General features: G+C 48.2%; 1 protein-coding gene across 1 annotated transcript in view; it reads right to left on the reverse strand.

Moving 5' to 3' along the window:
- The window catches only part of MAST1 (microtubule associated serine/threonine kinase 1), a 237,263-nt gene extending 212,989 nt beyond the window's left edge, over positions 1-24,274 (reverse strand). Inside the window, exons 1-2 of the mRNA XM_086959098.1 lie at positions 24,188-24,274; positions 2,889-2,964 (exon numbers count right to left, since the gene is read on the reverse strand). The gene's annotated coding sequence lies outside the window, so the exon portion shown is untranslated. The remainder of the gene's footprint in view (positions 1-2,888; positions 2,965-24,187) is intronic.
- Positions 24,275-26,731: the final 2,457 nt, after the last annotated feature.

Below are 26,731 nucleotides of genomic sequence, written 5' to 3' on the forward strand. Positions count from 1 at the left end.
GTGCGATTATAGATTCCGTATGAATTTCCTGATTCATGCCCTTTTATAGGTACAATTCGCGTTGTCCTTATATAGGCATATAAATCCAGTCCTTATTTAGACATAGCCAATGCTACCCAAATGCAGGCATGGCTACTTCCATCTGTTCATCTATGTCACCACGATTTCTTGGAAAGCTAGACTCTTAAGCAGAAGGGACTTCCCCTAGCCTGGATATTGATTTCTCCAAGAAACTCATTATTATGCATGAACAACTATTCCTTAGGGGTTCATCCATGACATTAATATGCCCAACTTTACGTCAAAGCTGACATTCCTAAACACCTTCAAGGTATAAATATACCTTCACTTGCTATAGCAAAGCATGGTGTGGTTTGGTGCAGTTCGACTACCTACTTGCCCGACGCAGCAAGCTACAGCAAGTGCTGAAGGAAGCCGACTCTTCAGCTGACGCACTGACAAAGAAGCTGTCATCCTCCGGCCGAGAATTCAGCTCCAGTGTTTCTGACTCCCCTTGTGGGGTGTTGGGAAATCGAGTGCCGGGAAAGAGATTCCAACCTCTCTCATTCTAAGGTATGGAGCTGATTAGAACCTAGAGAAACCTTTGGCAATTCTTGGCAGAACTAAAACTTATGCTAAAGACAGCACCTACTTCTTCCCTGGTACTAGACCTAGGTTAGGTACATTGGGGTAGGCTTATTTTAGAAGCACCAGTTGAGTATTTTAGCCTGTGTTATTTATGTATGTATTTTTACATGTCGGAGCAACAGACAATGCTATTACAGTATTATTTTATATTACTGTTCTCGGTGTATGCATTATACTTTGCATTCTGTCTAACAATTGTAGCAGTTCATCTCTCTTGCATGAGAAAGAAGACTGTTCAATAAATCCCTTTTATTGAAATGCCCATCTCTCTATTTCTGTGCATCTCTGTAGAAACAAAACATGCACGATTGACTGAGTGAAACAGTTATCTATTGTTTCCACGACTCTGAAGATATTTGCTCCAGTCCTAGGGAAACAAAATTGTCATGTTTATGAGGTTGTCCAAAACTAATCCCTTCTTGTTTATTCGATAAAGTTTCTAGTGACTTCGCAGTTAGTCGGCACGCACAATTAAGTTTAATATACCCGATAGAGACATACTGATCGCAGTCCTATGTCAAATCTATAGTGTATATTATTCCAATGCGCAGAGCCTATTGGGAATATAGGAACTACACTACAATAAAGAGAGAGATGGACATTTCTGAAGGTTTCTTTTCTTGTCCTGGACAAGATGCCGGAATATGGACTTCCCTATTCCCTCCGCTCTTTGGTACATGCGCCCAAGGGTCTCAGCTTCCAGCAAAGAGGAGGTTGATCCTGTGGCGAGGAAGCCACTCACGATTTCTGGATGTTGCTGGAGGCCGATGACTAAAGGCAGTCAGCCAGGGGTGTGACTGAGGCACCCGCAGCCCCCATGATATGTGGGGCCGCCACACTGTTCACCTCAAGGGGGCACACTGTTCACCTTTGGGCTGGCCAGCTGCAAACAAATAAAACACCCAGATGCAGAAAGGCATTTAGGGAATGAGAAGTGGGGGCCCCTCAACTTACTTTGGAGGGAGGGCTGTGGTTTTACTGGGCCACTGGAATCAGATCATCATTTGGGAGTGGTAGAGGGGCAGCCTCTATGCCTACACTGTTCACTAGGGTCTGGATAGGACAGTTAAACATTCATCCATGTTGTTGAAACAGGAAGTATTTTTTGTTGTCAACGTTTTATTGATTTTTGCAAAAGCAAACAATAACATACAGTGCAGATATGATGTGCAATCTCCATTTAACAGCGATCCCGTTGCACACTAGTGACAATAAGACAATCCATAATATTCCAACCGCCTACCCCATATCTTTGCATGCTTTTGGGGACAACCCCGCACAACAATTATGGGTTCCTCCACTTCTGCAGTGCAGTCAATTGCCTTTATCTATTCGGTCATAGTCAGTGGGCTCCTTGAGTTCCAGTGTTTTGCTACATCCTGTTTCCCAAGGAGTTTTCCCCATCCCTATCAATGCCCGTTCAGCTCTGAGTCGCCCGTGTTCTCTGGTAGGACAATGCAGGGAGAGGGGTCTGTCAGGCACATTAGGACCCTGGGCAATGGGGTGAAGATTTCTGGCCATTATTTGGGGATGAGGAGACATTCCCATATGATCACGTGGAAGAAAGTCCCTTCCTCTTCCAGGCATTGGAAACATTTCAGTAGGACAGCGACCAGCTTGTGACAGTCTTTTAGGTGTGAGGAAGCGGGAAGTATTAACATAGGTGTTATAATTGCAGACAACCTACCTCTCATATGTCGCACAAGGTATAATTTGTGTTGTACATACTGGAAACTATGTTTAAGTTTTACATAAACATAGTTGAAGTAGCTATGTTGTGTGTTAAGAAGATCTTATTTGTTGTTTCCCCTACTTTACATGACTCAGTAGTATACAGGGAAGATCCTGGACTGCAAATACTACTGGATAAGCAACAATGTACATTTATTCATAACACTAGAGGAAAGGAGAGCCACATAACACCAATTAGAGATAATATAAATAGTTTTCCCAACTGTAAATAGGTCAAAAGACCAAAGTTCCATGTTTAACATTTATAGTAAAATCTTTTTGAGGATTAATTTGAACAAATTTAACTGAGGTCCTTTCTTACATGCTTAGGAATGCTAACTCCTGCTTCTTCCCACTCCCAACCATCTTCTAAGTGTACAGTGCAACAAGACCTCATGAACAGACATGCCAAGGCTGCTTCAACACCAATGGAGAAGACTATCTGCAGAAAGCGTCATGGGAGCTGTTCTAACAGGAGCAAAGGGGAAAGATGCATTTCCAGATCTTACCTGCGGGACGAGGCGAAGGAGAAGTGGGCAGGAGTGCTAGGAGAGAAATTCCGAGGACTGTCAAGAGGACTGCCACCTGGAAAGAGAAACAGAGCATCAGCACCAGGAAGACCCTGGCGACGTCAGCATGCACTGTGAGGGAGTCCATTTCATCCATATGGCAGCTCCTTGTTGTCAAACCTTCTCAAATTCAAATATTAGTCTAGATAGCATAACCCAGTTAACAGTGCACACCGGGATTACTGTAGGTGCTTCCTGGCAATCAGCTGCATATGTCTGCTGCAACATAACTCCATCACGGACTGTGGTTAGTGAGTTTCTAGGACAGTATTATGAACACATCAGATTACGGGTACCTAGGATCAGAGTATGGTTGCTTCGTCTGCAAAATGGATCCGATATGCTATCATTCTCTGGGTTCCTGCGAAGGGTTTGGGAGGGAGCAGGACAATGGCGCTAAAGCAGAAAAAATGAGTACTAGTGTAGTGGTTGGTTTGAAGCAGAAGGTGTTTACGGTGCTACCAGTGCAGTGGAAGACCCTAAACCTCTGTGTGAGTAAAGGGCATGAGCCCTAAACCCAGCAAAATATACAACAGGTACTGGGCACACGTATTAGGTTAAACAGTATAGATAGTGCCGGGTCCTTACAATGCTCATCTCACCTCGGAGAATGGCCTCCAATTCTCCGAGGCGAGACTAGCATTGTAAGGACCCGGCACCCCGAGGTCCCAGCTGTACACAGACTTACCCGTTCGTGACCCGTTTTTTGCATCCATTACCTGCCCTACCCACGGCTTTCGCTTTAACCACGCACTGGGTAAGAATTATCGCCGGTACTACGATCCTGATCTACGCAGCCACGGCCATTCTTTTAACCCGAACACGGGGTCGGAATTATTACCGGTTTATCGATCCATTAATCACGCCATAGCAGCCCTGAAGAGTCACAAGCATTGACCTAGTGATGGAACAAGTGTCGGCTGGCGTTGTTTTTCCTTCTAATGAATACCACCTACATAAACAACCTACAATGAACTAACGGTGTCAACTTTCTTATGAATTATTTTGCTGTATCTATACTGTTTAACCTATACGTGTGCCCAGTACCTGTTGTATACTATCATTCTCTGTTTTGGGCTCTGACGTTATTAAACTGAAAACAACAGGAACTTGACAGGGGCAAGGAATCTTCAGTAGATCTCAATGATGAGCCAAGACTCACCCTCATCTTTAGCAACCACTAATATTGTGCATTGTTTTCTTGTAAGACTTTTCACGCCACAAGATTCACGATTATATTCTGTAACTTTGGCAGTTAGCTTGAAGCTCTGATAACAAGATGCTTATAGGTTGAAGGAATGATTATCAGGTTCGCACCTGAATCCTACCTTCATATGTCATATACTTTAAGGATGGTATATCCAAAAATGCCTCAGTACTAATCCAATCAAGACGCTGAGCATCAGTGTGTCACGGCGAGTGCATACTACACACCACTACCTGCACACTCAGGCCCACAGTCTCATTTTTGCAGTGACTACTCTAGCGGTACTTACCCCTGCAAAAACGTAGATGGCGTAAGAAACTGGGTTATGCTTTTCGGGTTGTTTTTACAAAGCGCACAAGCACTTACTTGCCCCCTACCTTTCAGAAGTATACCAGGAAGCATTAGGAAAAGTAATTCCCCCCTTCACTCACTAAGAAGCAGTGATAATGCTACTACCTAAACCGAGAAAAGACCTGTTACATTGTGGAGCCTACTTGAATTTTGACAATAAAATACTAGCTAAAACGTTTGCCACCAGGTCCTCTCTCATACTGGATCAGATTATTTCAACTGCACAATTAGAGTTTGTCCCACATAAATCCACAGCGCTGAATATAAGCACACTCTTTGCAGTCCTCCATAGAATTTCACCAACTACCCCTGCTGCTGCTGCTGTACTATTGGATGCTGAAAAACCATTTGACTCTCGGGAAAGACCCTTTGTACTTGCAACTCTCCAAATAATGGGCATTCCAGGGACATTCACTGTAAGTATTCTTTTGCTGTACACTAAACCCACTGCATACATTAGACTAAATGGGATGCTAACCAGAGCATTCCAGCCCACATGCGAGACCAGACAGGGTTGCCCGCTGTCACACTTGCTGTTTGTTATCGAGCTAGACCCACCAGTGCATCATTTACAGAAACGCCACATCCAAAGGGCACTTCAACTGAAAACCGGTCCCTACTTATTACGCTATATGTGGATGACATAATCCTGCACGTGAGACAACCCAGTGACAACCTCAACCCCATCCTTAGAGAGGTCAAAAGATTTGGGGTGCTAGCAGGCTTACAAATTAACTGGGACAAGTCAAAGATGTTCCCATTGACTCCTTGCACCCGAACAATCATCACAGAATATCCTCTGGTAAGATGCGAGGACTAAGTAAAATATTTAGGGATACGCATCCATAGAGACCGAGAACAGATACTGCGTCTGAACTACAGAACTGCACTCGATAAACTGTTCATTCGGTTGGACCACTGTTTAAAACTACCCATAGCTATGGCAGGTCAAATCGCTATAATTAAAATGGTTGTGCTTCCAAAGTTCCTATACCTGTTTCATAACATACCCATTCCACTGACGACCTAATTTTTCACAACATTACACACTTCACTCTTATGCTTAGTATGGGGTAGTAAACAGCCCTGAATTAAATGGGACAACCTGATGCTGCCTTATAAACGAGGCAGGTTTGAAGTACCACATTTTCGGATATACTACTTAGAGGCCCAATGCAGTTTCGCTATGTACTGGTATCACCCAAACGTTAGAATCCCTTACATCAAACCAGAGGCGGAGCTCATACACCCGACATCTCTTTCTGCAATCTAACTGGAAGGCCTTAAATGCGACCCCCAAAACATCCAAACGGTCTCAACAACTAGCTGGGCATGGAGGAAATTAATTAGATCCACAGATGGCCACCTCCTTTATTCATCGGGCCTTCCCTTGGCAGGTAACAGCTGGCTGCCTATCACACAGGAAGAAATTGTTAAACACACTCTCTCCAAATTCTCTCTCGACACGTTGGGGGATCAATTCCCTCAAGGCCACTTATTCTCCCGGACAGAAGTCACTGTATTTCACAACGCAACACAGATGGATAATTTCCTACTACACAAGCTACAAAAGGCATAATGTGTACAAATCCCTAGCTACCCAATTGAGCCATCAGAATTCACCCCCTTGACTTTACTCATCAAAGATACGGGGGAACATCTCATGTTTAAATTCTATCAAGCTTGTATCATATTACTCCCTACTAAAGATTCTCGAATAAGAGAGGCATGAGAACGGGATCTGGGCCATGCTATATCCGACTTCCAATGGCAGCACTGCTATACACAAACAGACAAACTAACCATTAACCATCATCATAAGCTGCTACATGGTAAATTCATATGTTGGGCATACATGACTACCTACAAGGTACATCGTATGGACAACAGTCTCTCACAGCATTGCCCTAAATGCCAGTCTTCCCATGCAGACTTTCTCTATATGACCTGGTCTTGCACTAAAATAGCAGTTTTTTGAACAACTGATGTACTTTGAATTTTCACGCATGATAAAACAGACACTCACGCCTAACCCATTACTAGCATTGCTCTGGTTTGTTCACAATGTCCCAAAAGCAGTACGTAGATATGTGGCATCAGCTCTGTTGTTAGCAAAACGGGAAATTGCAATACGCTGGGCGGTAAACACCCACCAACACTGAAGTGCTGGACTGCTAGCTTGATATATAGCAGTACCAATAGCAACATATATTACCAACTTCAACCACCTACATCACGCCCGAGAGACATTTGGCAACCACTCCAAACACACCTTCTGAAACACAAGACGACTCTGACCACATTCCCGAGTTGGTGATTTAACTAGACAGGTGCACGGAACCCTTGCCTCTACAGATATACACATTTACAATCTTAACCAATACGTGCTCAAGTGATGGGTTCAGAATTAACTGATGTTGCGAAATTGATAAAATGTCAATGTTGATAATAGTTTAAGAATTGTCATAAATGCTGTCTGAAATGTACACAGTATGGGCTGTATCTGCCATCCTATGGTTTGTCAACTGTATGCTAAAAGGCAAATAAAGTTTTTTTTAAAAAGAAGCTGGGTTATAAATTTAGGATGTAAGTCCCCACCTCAAGCAACGTCCACAGTCCTTGTTGTGATGAACAACTAAAGCCACTAAGTAAACGTAAGCTCAACCCCCTGTTCTCTACAATCTCAAAATTATTTATGCACAGGTCACATACACCAAGTAGGTCTGCTCCGATCAAAGATTTTCTCTTCTGTCTTTAGTCCTTTAAGTCTCAATCCACCACAGGAGTACCCTTCTAAAGGCCCCAGGACCTCAGAGGAGGCACTTAGAGACTCAAATGGAGTCTGGCAGTGTCCAGTCCAGGTCCAATTTACACTGATCAGCTGGGCTGTTTCAGGAAAGGCCTCTTGTAACTTGCTGTGTTTCTGTAACTTGAACAGGATGTCCACCTTATGAATCTTGGAGTCCACTTCTTTGTCCTGGGTACAAGAGAGAGAGCATGACCAGATATCTGGTGCTCTTTTCAGGTTGCGGACAGCATGCTCAGTCCTCTTCTGATCTTCCTAAGCTCCAGGAGTGTTCTGACTTGGATCTAAGAGATGCCACTTTTATGCCTGGCATGAGTTAATAGATGGGAATAACCCTTTTGCGGTGCCCTAACCAATAGGTGTCTTAATTGGAACCAAAATATAATATGCCAATTGTTTATCCTGTCAGTTTCCTGAGAAAGATTATGGTCCAAGAGAAAAGATCCTTTCACCCCAGGCTTTCATAGCAGCATTAACTACTTCCTTCTTGGGTCAAGTTCGACAAGCTTATAAAGAACTCCACCATTATTAATTTGATTAATGTTTTCCATAATCTTGATTTAAGCTCTCCAATGGATTCTTCTTTTTTCAAAGAAGATTATTTATTGCTAGTAAAAGACTCAAAGACTTAAATAACAACATATGTCTAGATTTCTTAATTTCTGGGCACAAAGGTCAGAGAGTCGCTGAAAACACTCTTAAAGGGAAGTTTTGTCTGTCATCTTTGCACATCGATTCATGAAATATGTCAGTACTTGTGAAACCTGGACTTAAAATCAGTGAGGCTCAGAAACAATTAGGGTTTTTTTTTTAATCCCTGAGATTCCAATAAGACTATAGGAAATATTTTTTAATTGAATTCTTAGTCAAAGTACCTTAATCTGATGCGAATACAGTTATCATGGTGACTATAGATTCTTTTACCAAGATGGCCCATTGTCAGCCTTACTTAAATGAGCTTCTGCTTCTCGAATGGTAATAGTTTTTTAAAAGACATTTTTAGACTGCATGGTTTACCATCTAAAATATTTTCTGATTGAGAATCACAATTTGTTTCCAGATTCTGGATATCTTTTTGCACAAAAGTGGGAAAAGGAAAGAGCTGAAACCTCAGGATTTCATCCATATGCAAATCAACAAACAGGAAGACTCAACAAACTCTTGAAGAATATCTAAGTTGTTATGTTTCAGCCTCTCATAACAATTGGAAAGCTCTTCACCTCACAGCAGAATTTGCTTACAATAACACTGTTCATTCATCTACAAGATATTCTCCATTTTCTGCACCTTGTGAATATCACTCTCCATCCGGTCCTAAAATTCCTGTAACCAAAGATCCAGTTCCAGCTGTTCAGAAAATCTTAACAAATTGAATCAATTTCTTTCCTCTAATCTTCAGCTATCCATATTTCCATAAAGCAGACAGGCATAGGCGCACTGCCCCATCCTCTAGGTTTGGGAATAAGGTTTTGTTGTCAGCATCAAATCTTCCTAGATCCATCCATTCTTCCAAACTGAATCCTAAATTCTATGTAACTTTCACAATATACAGGATTATAAATCCTGTCACTGTAAGGTTAAATATTCCTCCCTCTGGAAATATCCATCCCACATTTCACGTCTTATTGCTTAGTTCCTATCTTACTTATTCTGACAAAAGATCTTTGAAACAAATTCCACCACCTATTATTATCTATGGCCTAGAAAAGTTCAAGTGGGGGAAGTCTGTGAATCGCATTTTAAGAGAGGGAAACTTCAACACCTAATTAATTGAAAAGGTTATCATCTTTGTGACAGCTCTTGGGTACCAGCTGAAGCAGTCCAAGCTCCATTCCTCGTTAAACAATTCTATGGAAACCATCCTGATAAATCTGGAGCTTCTGTGGGGAGGCCGAGTGTCAGGCATTCACCCAATGCGCATCCTCCGATGATTCAGAAAGTAGGATTCTGATCGGCAAGGACGTCTTCAATGATTCCCTATGGAGACGGAAGGGAGCACTCTTGTGCAGCTCTTTTGTTGGTGCTTCAGCCACCATCAGGTCTTTCCGAAGAACCGGGTTGCGCACTGCTTTTCTCCTGAGTACGTGAACACTCCTTGGCGGTCCAGCTGGACTTTAGTGAATAGTGGGGCACACTTGAATTGATTGTTTTTGTGCTGGTGGTGGGTTTTGCAGTAATGGAGGGTTTATCCTAATTACCTTTTTGTATGTTTTTACACTCCTTGTTTTTCCCTCTGTGAAATGTTTTCCTCCTTTTTTTTTTTAATATTTTTTTTGTCCTCATTAACCACTTAATCAATCTAGGGGTATTCCCAGCGCAGGACCCAGTAGCCTTTTTAAGGTACTGTCAATTTTTCCTGGGAGGCTGGTCTGGTGTCGAAACTGAGAAATAGAACCCCTCACGATCTAGCTCCAGTACAAACCCAGTATGGGCTGATAGTCCAATATTGCTATGGCTTGGGGTGCCTCCCGTTGGACATGGAGACTGAGGCTTAATCATCGGATCCGGGGACAAAAAAAAATGGGCGGGAGATTTTAACTTAGTATTAGATCCTAAATTGGATAAATCCCCTAGTTCTAGGGCAATAATCCACAACAAATCAAGAGATGCACTATTGTCCTGTATGTCCAATTTGGGATTGGAAGACTTCTGGAGACAGAGAGCCGGGAAAACATTGGGGGTCTCTTACCACAACTATAAGTATAAACATAAATCCTGAATAGATTACGCCTTATTTAGTTTCTGGTGAGTGTGTGGGAGGTGTGGAAAGCGTTTATTAGGGGTTGTATCACCAATAGGGCTTCTTACAGGAAAAAGAAGTACAGAGAGGAACTACTGTCAATAGAGCAAGATCTGGCAAGGCTGGATTTAGTAGATCAAGCACCCTCTACCAACTTAGAAAAGAAAAGAGAGCTAAAAGATAAATTAGAAACATTATTACAGGAAAGACTAAGCAAACGTTGGCAGGCCAGTAAACTCTCCCACTTTGAATATGGCGAGTCAGCAGGAAAGCTACTAGCCTGGAAAATAAAAGCAGACCAGGTTAAGAAACACATAAAAGAAGTGAGAGTAGATGGAGACTCAAATAGCAGGAAAACTGATACAGAGATTGGTGAAGCTTTCAGCGTCTTCTTCCATAACATTTATACTGATGAAATAACTGATAATATTGACAATACTGAGGAAAGAAATAAATGGTTGGAAAAGATGAACCTTCCTGAGCTAAAAGAGCATCAGAGCGAGAATCTAGACAGGGAGATAACCCAGGGGGAAGTAGAAAGTGTCATTAAGAAGCTAAAACAGGGGAAAGCCCCAGGACCGGATGGGATTCCGGGTGAATTATATCGGGTCCTTAATTCTAAGCATGGGCGGAAAATCCGTTCCGCTCGCGGATTTTGCGGATTTTCAGTAAATTCGCAATCCGCGAACGCTCGCGAATTTACCGAAAATCCGCAAATTTGCACGCAGCGGATTTTTTTTTCTTGGTGATACAATTTTGCGGTGTGCGGTGTAAGTTCGCAATTGCGAACATGTAGGTGCGGCGGGCAGCAACAATCTCGCACTCGCGAAATTACAAAAATTGCAATTCTGCACAATAAATCTACTAGCAAGCAGCATAGACCGTCTGAAAATGATGATTTTTAGCAGAATAACTCCTCAGGTTGACATTTGCCTGCACTTTTTTGGATTTGAGGCCTTTTGATTTTCTTTGGATAACTTTTGGATTAGAAATCAACTTTCTCATATAAGCTTGTTTGGGACATTACAGTTGCTGTAATGCTGTTCTGCAGAAAAACGAGTTTTGCAATAGTGAAAGCATTCAGCAGGTTCAAAAGTTCAAACTCATCATTAGTAACCATTCCCTGTAGTGCTTCCTGACAAGGGCCCCTCCAGAGTTCAGTTGCTAGTTGCAACAATTGTATAACCCTGCTCTGACCCTCACAGCAGGCTCATAGAATAGCTACAAGTAGGCCACAAAGGTCCTGGAAAAAAAAATTGCACTGCAACAGAAAGCAAATTACAGATAAGGAAGCAGGTGCCAGACTGGAATTTTAAAACAGTGACACATTAATAAATCAACCCCAAATTAATTCATGTCAGTTGAAGCAGGCAGGTGTGCTTGCTTTTTCCCCCCATAATCTACAGTGATGATGAACCAGAGGGTGGCATTGATGTACCAGAGGGTGGCATGGGTGAAACAGAGGGTGGCAGGGGTGAAACAGAGGGTGCTGGGAACCTGTGATGATTTACCAGACGTAGAAACAACATAATCGTGACCGTTGCGAGCCGACATGTAAGTTCGCAATTGCGAACTGGTACAAAACCCTCGCGAACTGGCAGAAATCCTTGCGAACTGGGAGAAATCCTTGCGAACACAAAAAAAATCTGCAAATTCGCGAGAATTCGCGGATTTTGCGGATTGCGAGTTCGCAAATTCGCCAAATTCGCACACGCCAGATTCGCAAAATTCGCCCATGCTTACTTAATTCCACACTTACCCCGACACTAACGAAGCTATTTAATGACATATTATTAATAGGAGAGACACCGCCTAGCTCTTGGGGAGAAGCAAACATTGCCTTAATCCTAAAATCAGACAAGGACCCAACGGATTGTGGTTCATATCGCCCAATCTCGCTTCTCAACAACGACTATAAGATCTTCTCGCCCATTTTGGCCGCTCGTTTGGGAAGCAAGATTGGAGATATCATACACCAGGATCAAAAGGGGTTTATAAGAGGCCGACAACTGGCCGACTTAACATACGATCTAGTCGGAGCTATTGTCATGACCCCGTTGCAAAGTCCCACTGTCGGCAAGGTCAAGAAACGAAAATGCCTGAACCAGAGATCATTTAATAAATATCCACACTGGTTACGTCAAGGACCTACCTGGAAGACCACTCTGAAATCCATTCTCAGGGTTTTGAATCTGTCTTCAGTTGCGCCAGCTATGCCACTGCGAGAAGACAAAGGTTCTCGCTCTAGTCTTCCAGAGCGCGAGATCAGTAACATCGAGTTGGCGCATGCGCGCCCAGGTAACTGAGCACTTCAACTGAATAGATCGACGGAGAGAGCAGCGTTTCCTCAGCGCGCCTGAATTCTAGTGCGCACCTTCAGAGTTTCAGAGCAGTTTTGTCCAGGAAAGTATTCAGAACTATTTCTAGAGTTACACTCGAGTTTTGTGGTAATTTGTTCTTTTGTTCAAATCTGTTTTTATTGTGAACACAGCGATAAGCCTACAACCCCTGATCGGGGCCGGCAGCGCAGATAAAAGTCAGCAGATATAGGTAACCAGGGGAGGTGGAATCTTTAACACAGCGTACTGCCCACAACCCCCGGAGGGGGCCGGCCGCGTGGCTTAGGGGAAAAATATAGCAAGAGGAGGTTATATGCTGACAATGTGTCGCTGTACGGGGGAGGCGCGCATGGGAAAGAGAGTAGTGGTGTCACATTTTCAAAGGTCCAACAGGGACCAAACTGCCCCAAAAGGGGCGGAAGCCAGAGTGGCAAGTAGGAAAGAAGAAAAAGTCGGAAGAGGAGGAGCAATGGCGAGGTGGAGAGGGGCCAGGGAGGTGTGTCTGCGGGCGCCTATAGGAGGATCAAAACGCAAACCAGCACAAGGGGAAGCGATTAAGAGCCTAGTCTGCTTGGATCCGCAGGGAGGAGGGCGTCTTCGAACAATTGCAGAGCGCGGAGCCTGGGAGGCATTTGGCGGGCATAGCTGATGGAGCACAGGTGACGCACGAGAGGTTCCCACACCGCCTTGAAGCGTACCCCCCTCAATTGTATCCGCGCCGTGAGCAGCTCCATGGTCAGGACCTGCCAGAGGCGCACGAACCAGGAAGCTATCGGCGGTGCCTCAGCCCCCTTCCAATACAAAGCAATGAGTTGCTTGGCAGCTCCTAACATGTGAAGGGTGAGGATCCAGTCGCTGCGCGTGAGGGCTCTAAGTGTGGGGGGTCGAATGCCCAGCAGGAGTGTGCAAACCTCTTCAGGGAGGGGAAAACCCAACACCTTCTTAATGTGACTGAGGACCTCCTTCCAAAAGACAGCCAGGACTGGGCACGACCACCAGATGTGTATGAAGTCGCCAGTCTCAGTACCACATCTCCAACACAGTGGCGAGGAAGTGGGGAACATTTTGCTGAGTCGCAGGGGGGTGTAGTACCATTGCGTTAGCATCTTATACGCGTTTTCCCTCTGCGGGATGCTGCGGTAGGTTTTGGGGATGTCATTCCAGAGCCTAGACCATTGAGAAGGTGTGATTTCAGTGCCAGTCGCCGCCTGCCACTGCCTCTGGTAGGGATGCGCGGGCGGAGTGGAGGGGTGCTGCAAGATGTCGTAAATTTGGGAGATAAGTCGTTTCAGTCCCCCTAGGGAACGTGCCAACTTCTCGAATGGAGTATATGCCCTGGAAGCAGCCTGGTACATGCCGTCTCCCGAGATCCAGTGGCGCAGCTGTGCATATTGTAAGCTAGCGGTTAAAGGGAGGCCAAATTCTTCCCTGCAGTCCGGCCATGATTTAGGTGACCCACCGAGAAGGAGATCTCCTGCAACCCTGCAGTCTCCTTGTGTCCAGCTCTCAAAAGCTCGGGTCCGGGCAGCCGGGGGAAAGTGTGGGTTGCCTGCAATGGGGGTATGCGGAGAGGGGAACGTGGTTAAACCCTTAGACACTGCCACTCGGTCCCATACCTCAAGCACCGTCCTCGTGGGGACTGCCATATATGCGCTTCTGGAACGCGCCACCCGCGGTAACCACGGCAGGTCCCATATGGTGCGCCCCGTGACCACTCGGTCCATATGGAACCAGTGTTTGTCGCTCTCGCGCGCACCCCACTCGATCACGAACCGTAGGTGTGCCGCCCAGTAGTAATGGAGGAGATTCGGGCAGGCGAGGCCACCCCTGTCTCTCGGTTCCATGAGGACTTTCTGCGAGAACCGGGGTCGTTTACCCCCCCCATATAAAGGACGTGAGGTTGCGTTGGAGGTTCCTGATGCAGTGGATCGGGATCGGAGTGGGGAGGCACTGGAAGACATAGAGAATGCGGGGGAGGACCGACATCTTGACCGCATTGAGCCGCCCCAGCCAGGATATCATCAAGGGTTTCCATTTCCGCAGGTCTGCCAGGGCTTCCTTGCGGCAAGAGGCCCAGTTTCTGGAGGACCACGAGTCAAGGTGGGGTGTAATGTCCAGACCCAGGTATTTAATGTGGTCATCCGCCCAGCGGTAGGGCGTGACCCCCTTCAGGAAGGTGACCTCCTCTTCGGGGATGGTGAGGTTGAGAGCCCAAGATTTGGTGTGGTTAACTTTAAGGCCGGACGCCTGCTCAAACAGTGTGAGGGCTTCGTGCACCGCTGGAAGGGAGACCCGAGGGTTCGTAAGAGTAAGAATCAGATCGTCCGCGAACAGCGCCACCTTGTTGGAGCGTCCCCCGTGGGGGATACCGTGAATGTCCGGAGCGTGCCTAATCAGCTCCGCCAGCGGCTCAGCCGCTAAAGCGAACAGGAGCGGCGAGAGCGGGCACCCCTGCCGCGTGCCCCTGTGGATGGAAAGCGGCGATGTCAGTTGGCCGTTGACCCGAATTCTGGCCTGCGGCCCGAGGTAAGGGGCCATGCACCTGGATATCATGTTAGGACCAAGACCAAGTTTCTTAAGAACCGCCCGCAGGAAGGTCCAATCGACCCGGTCGAAGGCCTTTTCCGCGTCCAGTGAGAGGAGGCAGGCCGGGATTTTCCAGTGATGCACTTTCCCCACTAGGTGTGCCAGCCTGCGAACATTGTCGGCTCCCTGGCGATCCCGTATGAAGCCCACCTGGTCCGGGTTCACCAATCCCGGCATGAGCGGGTCCAGCCGTTTGGCCAGGATCTTAGTGTAGATCTTGAGATCGGTGTTAAGGAGGGCGATGGGGCGATATGAGGCACAGAGGTCGGGAGCCTTCCCAGGCTTGGGGATCAGGGCGATTTCCGCCAGACCCATATCGGGGGACGGGCCAGTGGCATCGGAGAAGGAGCCGTAGAGCCGCAGCAGATGCGGGCGGAGCTGGGTCAGGAACAGGCGATAGAAGGCCAACGGCAGGCCGTCCGGTCCCGGGGTTTTCCCCACGGGGAGGTCCTTGACAGCTTCCGTTACTTCCTCCTCCAGCAGCGGACCCTCCAACGCGGCAGCACACGTCGGGGACAGCGGGGACCCCTCGAAATCCGCGAGGACGGCCTCCCGTGCCTCCGCAGAGGTGGGCTCCTCAGCATATAGAGAGGTGTAATAATCGACGAATGCAGCCTGCTTGGCCTTTTCAGAGGTGACACTGGAGCCATCCTGCCGCTTGACAGTGGCGATGTGGGCCCTAGCGGCACGTGCCCGCAGCCTGCCGGCCAGCAGGCGGCCAACCTTGTCCCCTCCCTCGTAATACCGCTGTTTAAGCGCTAGCGGGGAGTGTTCCGCCTTGTTAGTTCGCAGAGTGCGGAGTTGCCCCCTGAGAGTGGCGAGAGTCCTCTTTGACGCCCTCGAAGGAGAGTCCCGGTCTCGGGCCTCCGCCAATTTGATCTCAGCCGCCAGGTCGGCTTCCAACTTGAACGCTTCCTTCCTCCGCGCCGCCGCCAGGGAGGTGATGTGGCCCCGAATGGTGGCCTTGAAGGCAGCCCAGACCGTGTGGAAGGGTATGTCAGGGGTGTCGTTAACGGCGAAATACGAGTCTATGGCGTCACGGATGCTGGCGACGTTGTCCGGGTCCCGAAGGACCCTCGGCAGAAGCACCCACCTGCGTTCACGAGGGGCGCGGGCCAGGGGATCCTGAAGTAAAAGCTCCACGTGAGCGTGGTCCGACAGGGAAATGTCGGACATAGCGGCAGCTAAGGAGTCTCGGGCCAATTCAAGGGAGGTGAAGAGATAGTCGATCCGGGAGTATGTCCGATGGGAGTGCGAGTAGAAGGAGTAGTCTCGGGTCCCCGGGTTGTGGTAGCGCCACACATCTACGAGCCCCAGGTCAGTAAGTTGCGCTCTAAGGGTAGAGGACATTGCTCCCGCACCATTGAAGGGGGCTCCCGCACGATCTAACTCGGGGTCCCAAACAAGATTGAAGTCTCCGCCCAGGATCATATTGGTGTCGCCCGGTGGGAGTTGATCCTGCATAAGTGTCTGGAGGTATTTGTCCTGCGACTGGTTGGGCGCATACACACATCCTAGAGTGAACTGTGTACAGCCCATCTGTACCGTGGCTCGGAGGAATCGCCCGTCAGCACTCTTGAAGGGTTTCACGGATCCCCGCCTAATGCCAGCCCTGCAGAGGATTGCCACCCCCGCTGTCTTGGTGTCAGAGGATGCCCAGTATTGTGTGGGGTATCTAGGGTGTGCCATGCGTTTGGTGTCCCCCCTGAGAAGGTGTGTCTCCTGGAGGAAGATAATGTCAGGGGAGTGATGTAAGAGGTAGCGCCATACTTGCTTCCGCTTGTTGGGGGAGTTGAGCCCTTTGACGTTAAGGGAGAGGACCTTCAGGGGTGTAGGGATGTTCGCTGTCATAGCACTAAGGGGGAATGAAGTCGCGCAGGACCCAGCGCAGCAGACCCCCCCGCAGGGAGGACAGCAGTAGCCTCATCTAGCCTCCGGCGCGCCAACCCCCGCCGGGCCCACCATGCCACCCCTCCGCAAGCGCTGGGAGAGAGTAGTAAGAGAGGGTAGCGTAAGAGAGAAGTAGGAAGAGGAAAGAGAGGAAAAAGAGAAGAGGAGCAGAGAAGAAACAAAACCCAAACAGGCCAACAGGGCCAGTGTACAATGTCCCAGGTACCGGACATCCTCTACCCGAGGGTTTGGATGGACTCAGGAATGTCACTTCCTACAGGACAAAGGGAGGGAGCAGAGATTTGGGTAGGTGAAATGGAATCAAGTTGTCTCGGAGCTCGTACACCCCGCTGCCTCCAGGTAGTCCGGGGGTGTGTCGATCTGTGGGGTCCACTTAGTCTATGCAAGTGCCTGTATGGCGCTGGGGCTCCGTGGTGCGGCTCATGGCCTGGTAGAGGCAAAGGGTGTCGTCCATTCCCTCTGACCCCCGCTAGTGAGAGGGGGGGAACCCCATCCCCGAGAACAATGGGGCAAGTTACCATGGTGTATGGGGACAGTTCGAAGTGCCCAGAGGGCTAGCGTGCGTGTAGGGCAGCTTGAGTCACAGTGGCAATGGTCAGCAGCCGTCCGGGGTCGAGGGGCGATCCCCACCCTCCGAGCCAGAGGCGATAGGCTGGGAGGCCTGCTCCTCGCGGTCGCCCTCAAGGGAGCGGATGTGCGCGATGATGTCCTGCTTGGTCTGCGAGACAGAGAGTGCGTCCACCGGAGGAGACCGTCGACGTTTGCGCACAGTGGACCATTCTGGATGTGGAGGTGCCTTCTCTGAGCGGGGAGGGCGAGTCGGACTGTGGTCCGGGGATTCCGGCATGCCTAGCAGTTGTGCCGCTTCTCGATAGGACCGGAGGGCCCTGCGCTTGCCCTCCCACCTGAAGATGAGCGCAAAGGGATGGCCCCACTGGTATGAGATGTTAAGGGTCCGGAGCTTCTCTGTGACCGGGCGGAAGACCTTCCGCCTGTGGAGTGTGGTGGGGGCTAAATCCTGGAAAATCTGGATCTTGTGGCCCTCATACCGCAAATCCGGGTTGTCTCTAGCCGCCTTCAAAATGGCCTCCTTCTCAGTGAAGTAGTGTAGTCTGGTGACGATGTCGGGAAGGAGGCCCGCTTTCCCTCCCGCTCCAAAGACTGGGTGCGCGCGGTCAAGGCGCGGTGGGGGGGGCGTCTTCCTCGCCCCATACCGCTTGCAGGAGTAGGGCCACGTAGGCCATCGTATTAGTCCCCTCTTCTCCGAGTGGTACACCCCGAATGCGGAGGTTGTTGCGGCGTCCCCTGTTTTCCAGGTCCTCCTGCTTGATCTGGAGCTGGATATGCTGCTCTTCAAGGGTCGCCACTCTCTGCCAGATCTGCTCTAGGTCCTCGGTGCGGGAGTCGACCGTTTTTTCCAGGCCGTCGACCCGGTCGCCAAGGTCGGTGACTTCCCTGCGTAGTTCTTTGACGCATGTATGGACCTCCGTCCTGAGGGACCCAATCTCAGTTTTTAGATCAGCCATGAAGGAGGACATGAAGGCCTGTGTCACCGGTGGAGAGTCAGCCTGTGGTGGAGGTTTCCCCCCCGATGACGATGGGGGGCCCCCGGAGGATGATGGCGAGCCCGCCTTGCCCCACATGGAGGCCACCGATGCTCCCCTGGTCGTCGTGGGCGGGGGGTCCGGCTTGTTCCCCTTGCCCCGAGTCATGGTCCACTCAGGGCGTCGAAGGGCAGCGGGAGGCTGGGTCGGTCACTCTGCACACAACTCCTGGTCGGCGGCGTGGGATAATCTGGGGGAGGGTGTGCTGGCGCCTCGGTGATCCAGCCCGGGTCCCACGGTCAGGAGCACAAGATCACGAGGCAGGGGGTGGCGGCGCGCCCGCTGATAGACCGCGGGACGCGCTCAAGCAGTAGTGGTCCAGTAGTAGTCCAGGCTGCGATGGGGCCGCTGGAGCGGGGGCAGGCGGCTCAGCCTGGAGGACAAGGTAGCGTGTAGGCCGGGGAGGCGTCAGGGAGGCGATGGCAGCAGGTGCTCCACGGCAGGCCGGGCTCAGGCTCCACAGGCGGAGGGCTTCCGAAGAGTCGCGGCGTGGTACAGTCTCCCGGTCCCGCCTGGGCCAGGATCCACCCCCAGCGCGGCGCCCAGCTGGCCGTGTCCAGGAGGGCCCCCCCCGGGGCGTCCAGCAGCAAAAGGCCCAGGGTCAGGGGGGGCAGATGGTGGGGACCCCCAGTGTCCTTGTAAGCGCGCAGCCGGGCCGTCAAGGCTGTAGCGCACCAGGACCGGGCTGTAGCGGCGAGGTGGCCAGGGGATGAGTCCAGTAGAGCTAGGGCCCACCAAGGTGCAGGTCCGACCCACACGCAGCTTCGGGTCTACTCCCCAGACCTCCGCCCACGTGCCCCAGGCAGCAGGGAGCACTCAAGCAGGGGCTGCCAAAGCGCGGGAGCCGGCCCCCCACCAGAAGGGTAAAATGGCGGGCAGATCCGTGGTCGGGCCCCGCCGTCGCCGGGCCCCTCTGGGAGATGGTAGGGGAGGGGGGACGGCGCACCTCAGCTCACCGGGTGTGTCCAACGATGGGCGGGGGAGCCGTGGTCCGGGCTCGCGGGCAGGGGGGCCTCCGGCGACCCCTCCGGTCGGGGCCTGTAGTCGCCGCCAAAGCCGGGGGCTCGCGTAGGTGCGGCGCCCAGGCCGCTGTTGTGTGTTCCGCTGGTGGCAGCCCGACCCCGGCAGCTCCGGCGCGTCTCTGCTGGCGTCAGGCAGGCTCCGCTGATGGGGTGTAGCCGCCGGAGGGGTCAGGGGCGATCCGGAGTCTCACCCGATCTGCAGTGTCGATCTTCTTCGTGGCGGCCAGTCCAGGCAGCTCGGCAGAAGGCCCTGCTGCAAGATGGCGGCCAACAGCCGATCACAGGAGCCCCGGAGCTCGGTGCAGTGACCGCGGGTGTACTCGTAGCCGCGGATCGCCGCCAGAAAGGGCACCAGCAGGGTCGGCAGTGCACAGGGGGTCCCCAGGAGCGGATGCCCCCGAAAACTACGCTGAAACAGGCGTATTAGAGCAGTGGGGCGACGGAGCTCGCTCGAGACACGTCAGCTCACATCGCTGTCTCGGCCACGCCCCTCGTAATTTGTTCTTTTCACGAATTCATCTTCAGAGTCCTTTGGTCGTCAGAGAACTGTTATTGTCAAGTACTGGAGATAGTGCGAAGTCGAGGATATGAAATAAGCGTAATATTTTGGAGGAACGCCTTCTGTGAAGAGAAGGTTTCCAATCTTCAGAACCAAGTAAGACTTTCAGTTTATAATTGAATACTGCATCACCTCTTCATTCTGTGAGGATTTCAGTGACTGAGTTTCAACTGTCAAGTGACTATTCAAATCCTCTTGCCTCAAGGAATTAAGTGCACAGATGCACATATAGACTTGGTGTTCAATTTAAGACTGCTCAACCTTTCGTGAGAATCGAACTTATAATTTCAATCTTTCCTGTCACGAAAGCGAGAAAGAACTTTATTCCAATTCCATTCTTCAGTTCTTGAGCGGGAACAGAAGCTCTTACAACTGATCAAAGAAAAGCTCAGGCAAACATAGAGTGAGGCAAAGTCATTGGTGAAAAAGGTAATGAGAGTAATATCTAAAGAATAATTAGAGTCTGAATTTAATAGTTTTAGAATAGAGTTACATTATTGTCATTGTTACAGGTATTGCCAGAAGAGAATAACCGAAGAAAGACGAGTCTGGTTGATACCATCACCATTGAAGTCTCTCTTGTTTGTCTTCCACTTCCCCTTTCCCTTCTGATTGAATTCAGGAGATTAGTGTTTCAATCACTGTCTCCTGTGTTTGGTCAGGGGGTGTTGGGGACTAGCGTCTGTTCCTGGGGAGGTCGCATTTGGTGTTCTGACAGCTATAGACATTGCCTCAACATTCGCTCTACCTCTTGCAATCATGACTCTCGATGCAACAAAAGCATTCGATAGAGTAAACTGGTCTTACTTAAATGCCGCTATGGTAAAGTTTAAAATAGGTCCTAAATTCCGTAGAACGATAGGCTTACTATATAAAAACCCTAAGGCAAGTTTGCCAATTAACGGTACACGCACAAATCTCTTTGAAATTTCTAGAGGAACAAGACAGGGGTGCCCCCTTCCCCCCTATTGTTTAACATTTATCTAGAACCATTTGCTCACTCCATAAGAGAAGACCCAAATATTCCCCCTTTTTAGTTTTCAGGGTGGGATAAGAAAGTCGGGATGTATGCTGACGATATTCTTATTTGCACTACAGACCCGACACAGGTCTTCCCTATTGTAATCAAAAGCGCGGAGGAATTTGGAAAGTACTCAGGTTATGAAATAAACGCAGGGAAGACAGAGATAATGGCCTGGAACATCACCAATATTCAGCGTTCCTTAAGAACTTCAATGCGTTACCTGGGCATAAGAATCACCCAAGACCCCAACCTTTTGGCCCAGAATAATCTAGTTTGCATCTCACGCAAAGCGAAAACATTAATGAAGTCTTGGTCATTTTTACCTCTCACCATCTACGGTAGGACCAGTTTAGTAAAAATGTCCATTCTCCCGAAATACACATTTCTCTTCAACACAATTCCTTTATTATTGGACACAAACCAATTAAAAAAATCCCAACAAAACATAAATTCATTTGTTTGGTGTTATAAATCATCCAGGCTGGCATGGAAGAAACTGAGAAGGAGAAGGGGAAAAAGGAGGCCTTGCTTTGCCAGACCTGGAATACTATGCGTGGGCCTTCCACCTGACCCACTCCAGGATGTTATTAAAGTCCCCACTAGACAACTCTAACGGCCATATGTTCAAAGCTATGCTACTGGGCTCAGACCTTCCATTGGACGGATTTCTATTTAATTTCCTCATTATTATTGTTTGTTAAGTTCTTTCCCAAACCAAAATAGAGGAATTCTGGGGAAGACTTATGCTTTCTTTTTTTTTGTAATCTTTTTATTATATCAACATAAAAGCCACATACATTATCAAATTGACATTTCAAGTGATTGTACAGTGCTGCTTCGTCGTAAGCGGGGAGAAAACGGTTACAAACATGATATCTCACCATCACATTCTTACCTTCTTTGCATTTCTAGCTCCACTGTTGGGGATACACATAGGTTGCCTCGGAAAGCATTCCATTTGCCCCATTTCCTATCTCACTTCTTCAGACATCCCCGACTTCTGTTTTATTGATAAGAGTTATTTAAAGAAGGACAATGGAGTTACCCGGTGTGTCACAATGTTTCTGCTGCGTTGAGTCACCTACCTGTGGTTCTTGTGTTTGGACCGGTATTTTTGTATTGTCTACGTTAGCCTGGTCTGCACCTTTGGAAGGTACATTTTCTGTATTAAGCTTTTTCCCTTCCAAGTTCTGATTCTTGAAATCAATGTGGTGTCTGAAATTTCCTCAAGAGCGAAGAGACTGACCCTCAAGGTGGGTGTTAAGTAGCCTATTACATTTCTCTACAACTATATTTGGAAGGGGATGTTGTACTGAGAAAGTGTGTGTGTGTGTGTGTGTGTGTGTGTATCTGTGTGCTGCAACTCTTCATAGTGCAGAACATTTTTAGGGAAATGGGATGCAGGAGTGTGTCTCGCTGTTTATTCAATAGGTCATTCCAATACATGCTATAATATGGATAATCTTATCCCTTGCCAACCACTGAACATGAATTTCTAGTGGACTTAGTGGTACCCCCAGTCAAATCCCAAGGAACCTGCACTATTTGAGAATCGCAAATCAGGATGTTGATACATATGGCCCTTAGATTCTCTGCAAATTGCAATTAGGTAATCGCTATTCCTAATGTATGAAACTCCATGAGCTTTATTTAGCGATTCTCAGTTGGTTCGCAAATCAACCTACTTCATGAGTATTAATGAGGTACGTTGCAATTTTCTACCCATTAGGAATCGCTGAAATCACGTGGATGGTGGCCTGCTGGGGTCAGCACACCACCATGTCTGTGATTGCTTTTAAAAATGAAGAGATCATTTATCTTAAATGCAGCCCATTTTCCTTAAAGGAAAACGGGTTGCATTTTAAAAATGTAAATTGAAATGTTTTCTTTTAATTTTTTAAGAACAGAAAGTGGTCCATGGAACCCACTGCCTGCTCAGAAAAAACTGTTTGCTACCATTCCCAAAGGGACGGTTCATTTGCAAATGGGTTACCACATACTTGAAGTAGGTTGTAAAATGCGAATGTTTTGCAACCACATTTCAGTCGAAAACATTCTTACATACCGCTGCGATTCGGTATTAGAAGGGACGCCTTCAACACGCTCCTACCTAACACTGAATCCTAACATGTTACTGAATCACAAATTGGAATTCCTACACACAAAAATGCAGCTCACCAGTCGCAAATGGTCCGATTCTGTGAATCAGGCCATTTGTGACTAGTAAAATGCATTATAAATATGGCACTAAGTACCTACATTGATGATGTAGTGGTAGGTAATATGTTTGCAAGTTGATATTTCAACCATAAGATCTGGACGTTCAACACAAAATAATCCAATTTCTTTTCTCTTATTTACAGTTACAAATAGCAAAGGGTGGTAGCTACTTTTATCCTGGATGTAAACATGGACACAACTCCTATTTCATAAGAATGTGAAGAGAGTATGCTCTTGCTCGTGGGTGGGAACTGCACCTCCCGGCTTCTCCTTTGCCACTCCTGGTTGGACATAATAGAGGCCTAGAGCACTTCAGACATGATATTCAACCCCTCTTGCGTACTCTGGTCTACAAACCTGCACACTACCAACCAAGACAATATCAGGATAGCTTCTTACCCGGTTGGCCAAAATGTGGTCAAACTGTCAAGCAACTCTACCTTTCATAGCTCAGAGCTTCAATCTGTGCTTAAGTATAGCGCCCGTTTGCTGCAACTGGATAGGAGAACCTCTCGGGACCCCACACACAATAAATATATAGACTTTTGTCACACAGGCCACTCTATAAATCCCTATTCTATAGCAAACATGCACTAATTGCAGAGTAGCACCTTACATGACCACCAAAGGCACCTGGGTGTCTCATCACATGTGAGCGACACTTTGCAAATGCTACAAAGAAAAGAGCAAGCCTGTGGTTGATTTATGCATGGAAACAATAGACTTCTACCCATCCTACAAAAGTGTCGACAACACAACCTAACAATGGGTACACATGATGCAGACCTCTGTATAACACACGGTAAACGCTACACATTGTAGTCTCACCCCACCAACTCCCACATGGGACCCACTGGGGTTGAGTCTTACCTATATGTCCAGGGAGAGGGGAGTGCGGCCGTGGAAGAGTTGGCGAGGTGTTGGTGAGAATAAGACTCTTCCTGTTACTGGTTCGGCAGCTGCATGAAAAGTGAGGGAAAGCAATAAAGAAACATGAGTAAGTCAGGAGGTAAAAAGAACCACAGAAATAGAGAACAGGCAGAGCACATGAACCAGTCTGGTGATAGCAGGATACACAGGATAAGAGAACAGTGAGAACATGATCCATCTGAACAGAGTCCAGGGAATCAGAGGAGGAGAATAGGCAGAATGTATGAATGAGTCGGGAGTTATAAAGAACCACAGAAACAACAACACACGCAGCGCATTACCAACTCAGAAGATCTAAAGAGTCACCGAAAAACAGAGAGAACATTGATCCCATCTAGACACAAAATAGCAATTTTGGTGAACAGCATTAAATAGAGTTAATAAGCCACTGAGGGTGGCAAAAAAATGGAAAAAGAGAGCACACTTGTACCAGTTCCTGGCAATACATACCCTACATACAAGTCATGACTGATTGTTTGCAAACTAGAATGTAGTCATTCCTCAGAGTGTGTGCATCAGGCTTAGTGCCTAAATCACTGACTGAATGGTAATGCTGACAAATGTGTGCTCAATCTCTATATTTTATTCAGAGTAGCAATTCGGCAACAATGGCATTAATGAAACAGAGAGGAGGCAACTTCCTGCTCCCTGAAAGCTGTAGAGCTCTGTGCAGAAATTACAGCCACAAGGCTATCCAGCTTTGTTAACACCTCACTGGGAAGGACCTTCCATGCACTTGTGCAAAAAGAGGCATAGTGTTCCCAAGCGCCAACATAGCGGCTGCACTGAGCAAGAGTGCACCCTCCTCTCTCCGTAGAGAATCATTGAAGATAAAGGTATAAAAGAATGATAGAACTAGGGAGCAAAGCCGGACTGGCCGTAGCGGGTATCGGGCATTTACCCTGGAGGCCAGAAGGGTGGTGGCCGCTTTTACAGTGGTGGGGGCAGGTTTTGTTACTGGGTGTCGGTTTTGCAGGGGTGCTACAATATTGGACCCAAGTAACAAAAGCAGTAGTGCTTCGCACTTTCCAAACGGGGAAAAGGGAAGGGGATTGGGGCGTTGGGGGGCGAGGGATGTTAGTACCACAAAATTTCCAGGGCTGCTTTGGGTTCCCCGTCCGGCACTGCTGAGGAGGGGTGGCACGGACCAATTGCGGAAGGGACATGTTGAGAGATCGATTTCCGACTGTAGGCCCAGTCGCGGTATAAGGTATGTAGGGATACTGACATTACTTGCCATAACTAATCTTTGTTAAACAACTATTTCATCTGTAGAATGCTTTTGCAAATTATGTAGGTTTCAGACTAATAGAGTGGGGATGTGTGATAAAATATGTCTGCAGCATTTTTAAGGGTTACCCTAACTTTAGTCACAACTGTTGAAATGTTCAATGTAATGACCTCTATTCCGGTGCATATGATGTATAAATGCATTATACATGGTAAATAACAAATCAATATAACATTCTTTTGTATGAGTTCTCTGTTTCTGGGAGCCATGATGAGGCTTCAACTATGATGGAGAGCTGCAGAAGAGAGACCCTCTGACAGGTGTATCTGACTCCTAATACCCCCATATATAACAAAGCATAACTCATTAAAGAAAGGCCTGCCCATTCTTCTTTTCTCCTAGAATGGTACAACACGTATTATTTCGTTATGGGGCTAAAGAGATCTACTGGTTGTGCAACCCTAAATAGAGGGGAAGAAGACAGAATTAAAGACAGGAGTTCAGTTCAACTACACCTTCAAAAGATGCTGACTTCAGAGGAATGAAGGCCACAAGGCAACAATCTCATCACTTCACCAGTGTAACATGTTGTACCCGGTGGATTGTGTGAGGAATCTCGCAGCCCAGTGCGGCTGGTGCCAGCCTGGTCATTTCTGGCCACAGCTGAGGGCTTGGGCTCATCCCACACCCTCATGTGTTCAATGATAAGCATAAAACTCCGCTCCTGAGCCGCCTGGAGTTCGTAGCTGCCTGGTGTCCACATTGCTCCCTCCTGGGCTGCCTGGTATCGTTGTGCTCATTGCTGCGCCTGCCATTGCATATAAGTATTTTTGATTTGTCCATTTCATTATTTAATGTTGCTCCGATTTGCCTGGTATCGCCGCTTTGGGTGTCTGTGCCAGATTGTGCCCCCCGATCCCGTCCTGCATTGTTTGCTTGCCATTTGTTGTGCCTCTCATGCTCCCCCACGGCCCCTCCCCCGTAGCCCTCCGGCATCCCCAGACCTCGCAACCCCGCTCCCGCCTCCCAGCTGCTTCTCCCTCGCTCCGCCCCCTCCACGATCCATTTATGACAGATGCACTTAAGCGCAGCGTTCGCGCGCAGCGGTCGCGCCCCATGCGCGCCGAAGTTGCGCCAAAGGTAAGCCCGTCTACGCCCGTCCGCGCCTGGACCGCGCCCAGCGCCAGACCCCCTGGCCCCCGCCAAACCAACTCCTTCCGCCTAACTTATGACGCCGCAATCCTCTCTGCACT

The sequence above is a fragment of the Lissotriton vulgaris genome, chromosome 1_1 (genome assembly GCF_964263255.1).
Source record: "Lissotriton vulgaris chromosome 1_1, aLisVul1.2, whole genome shotgun sequence".
Classification (NCBI taxonomy): Eukaryota; Metazoa; Chordata; class Amphibia; order Caudata; family Salamandridae; genus Lissotriton; species Lissotriton vulgaris.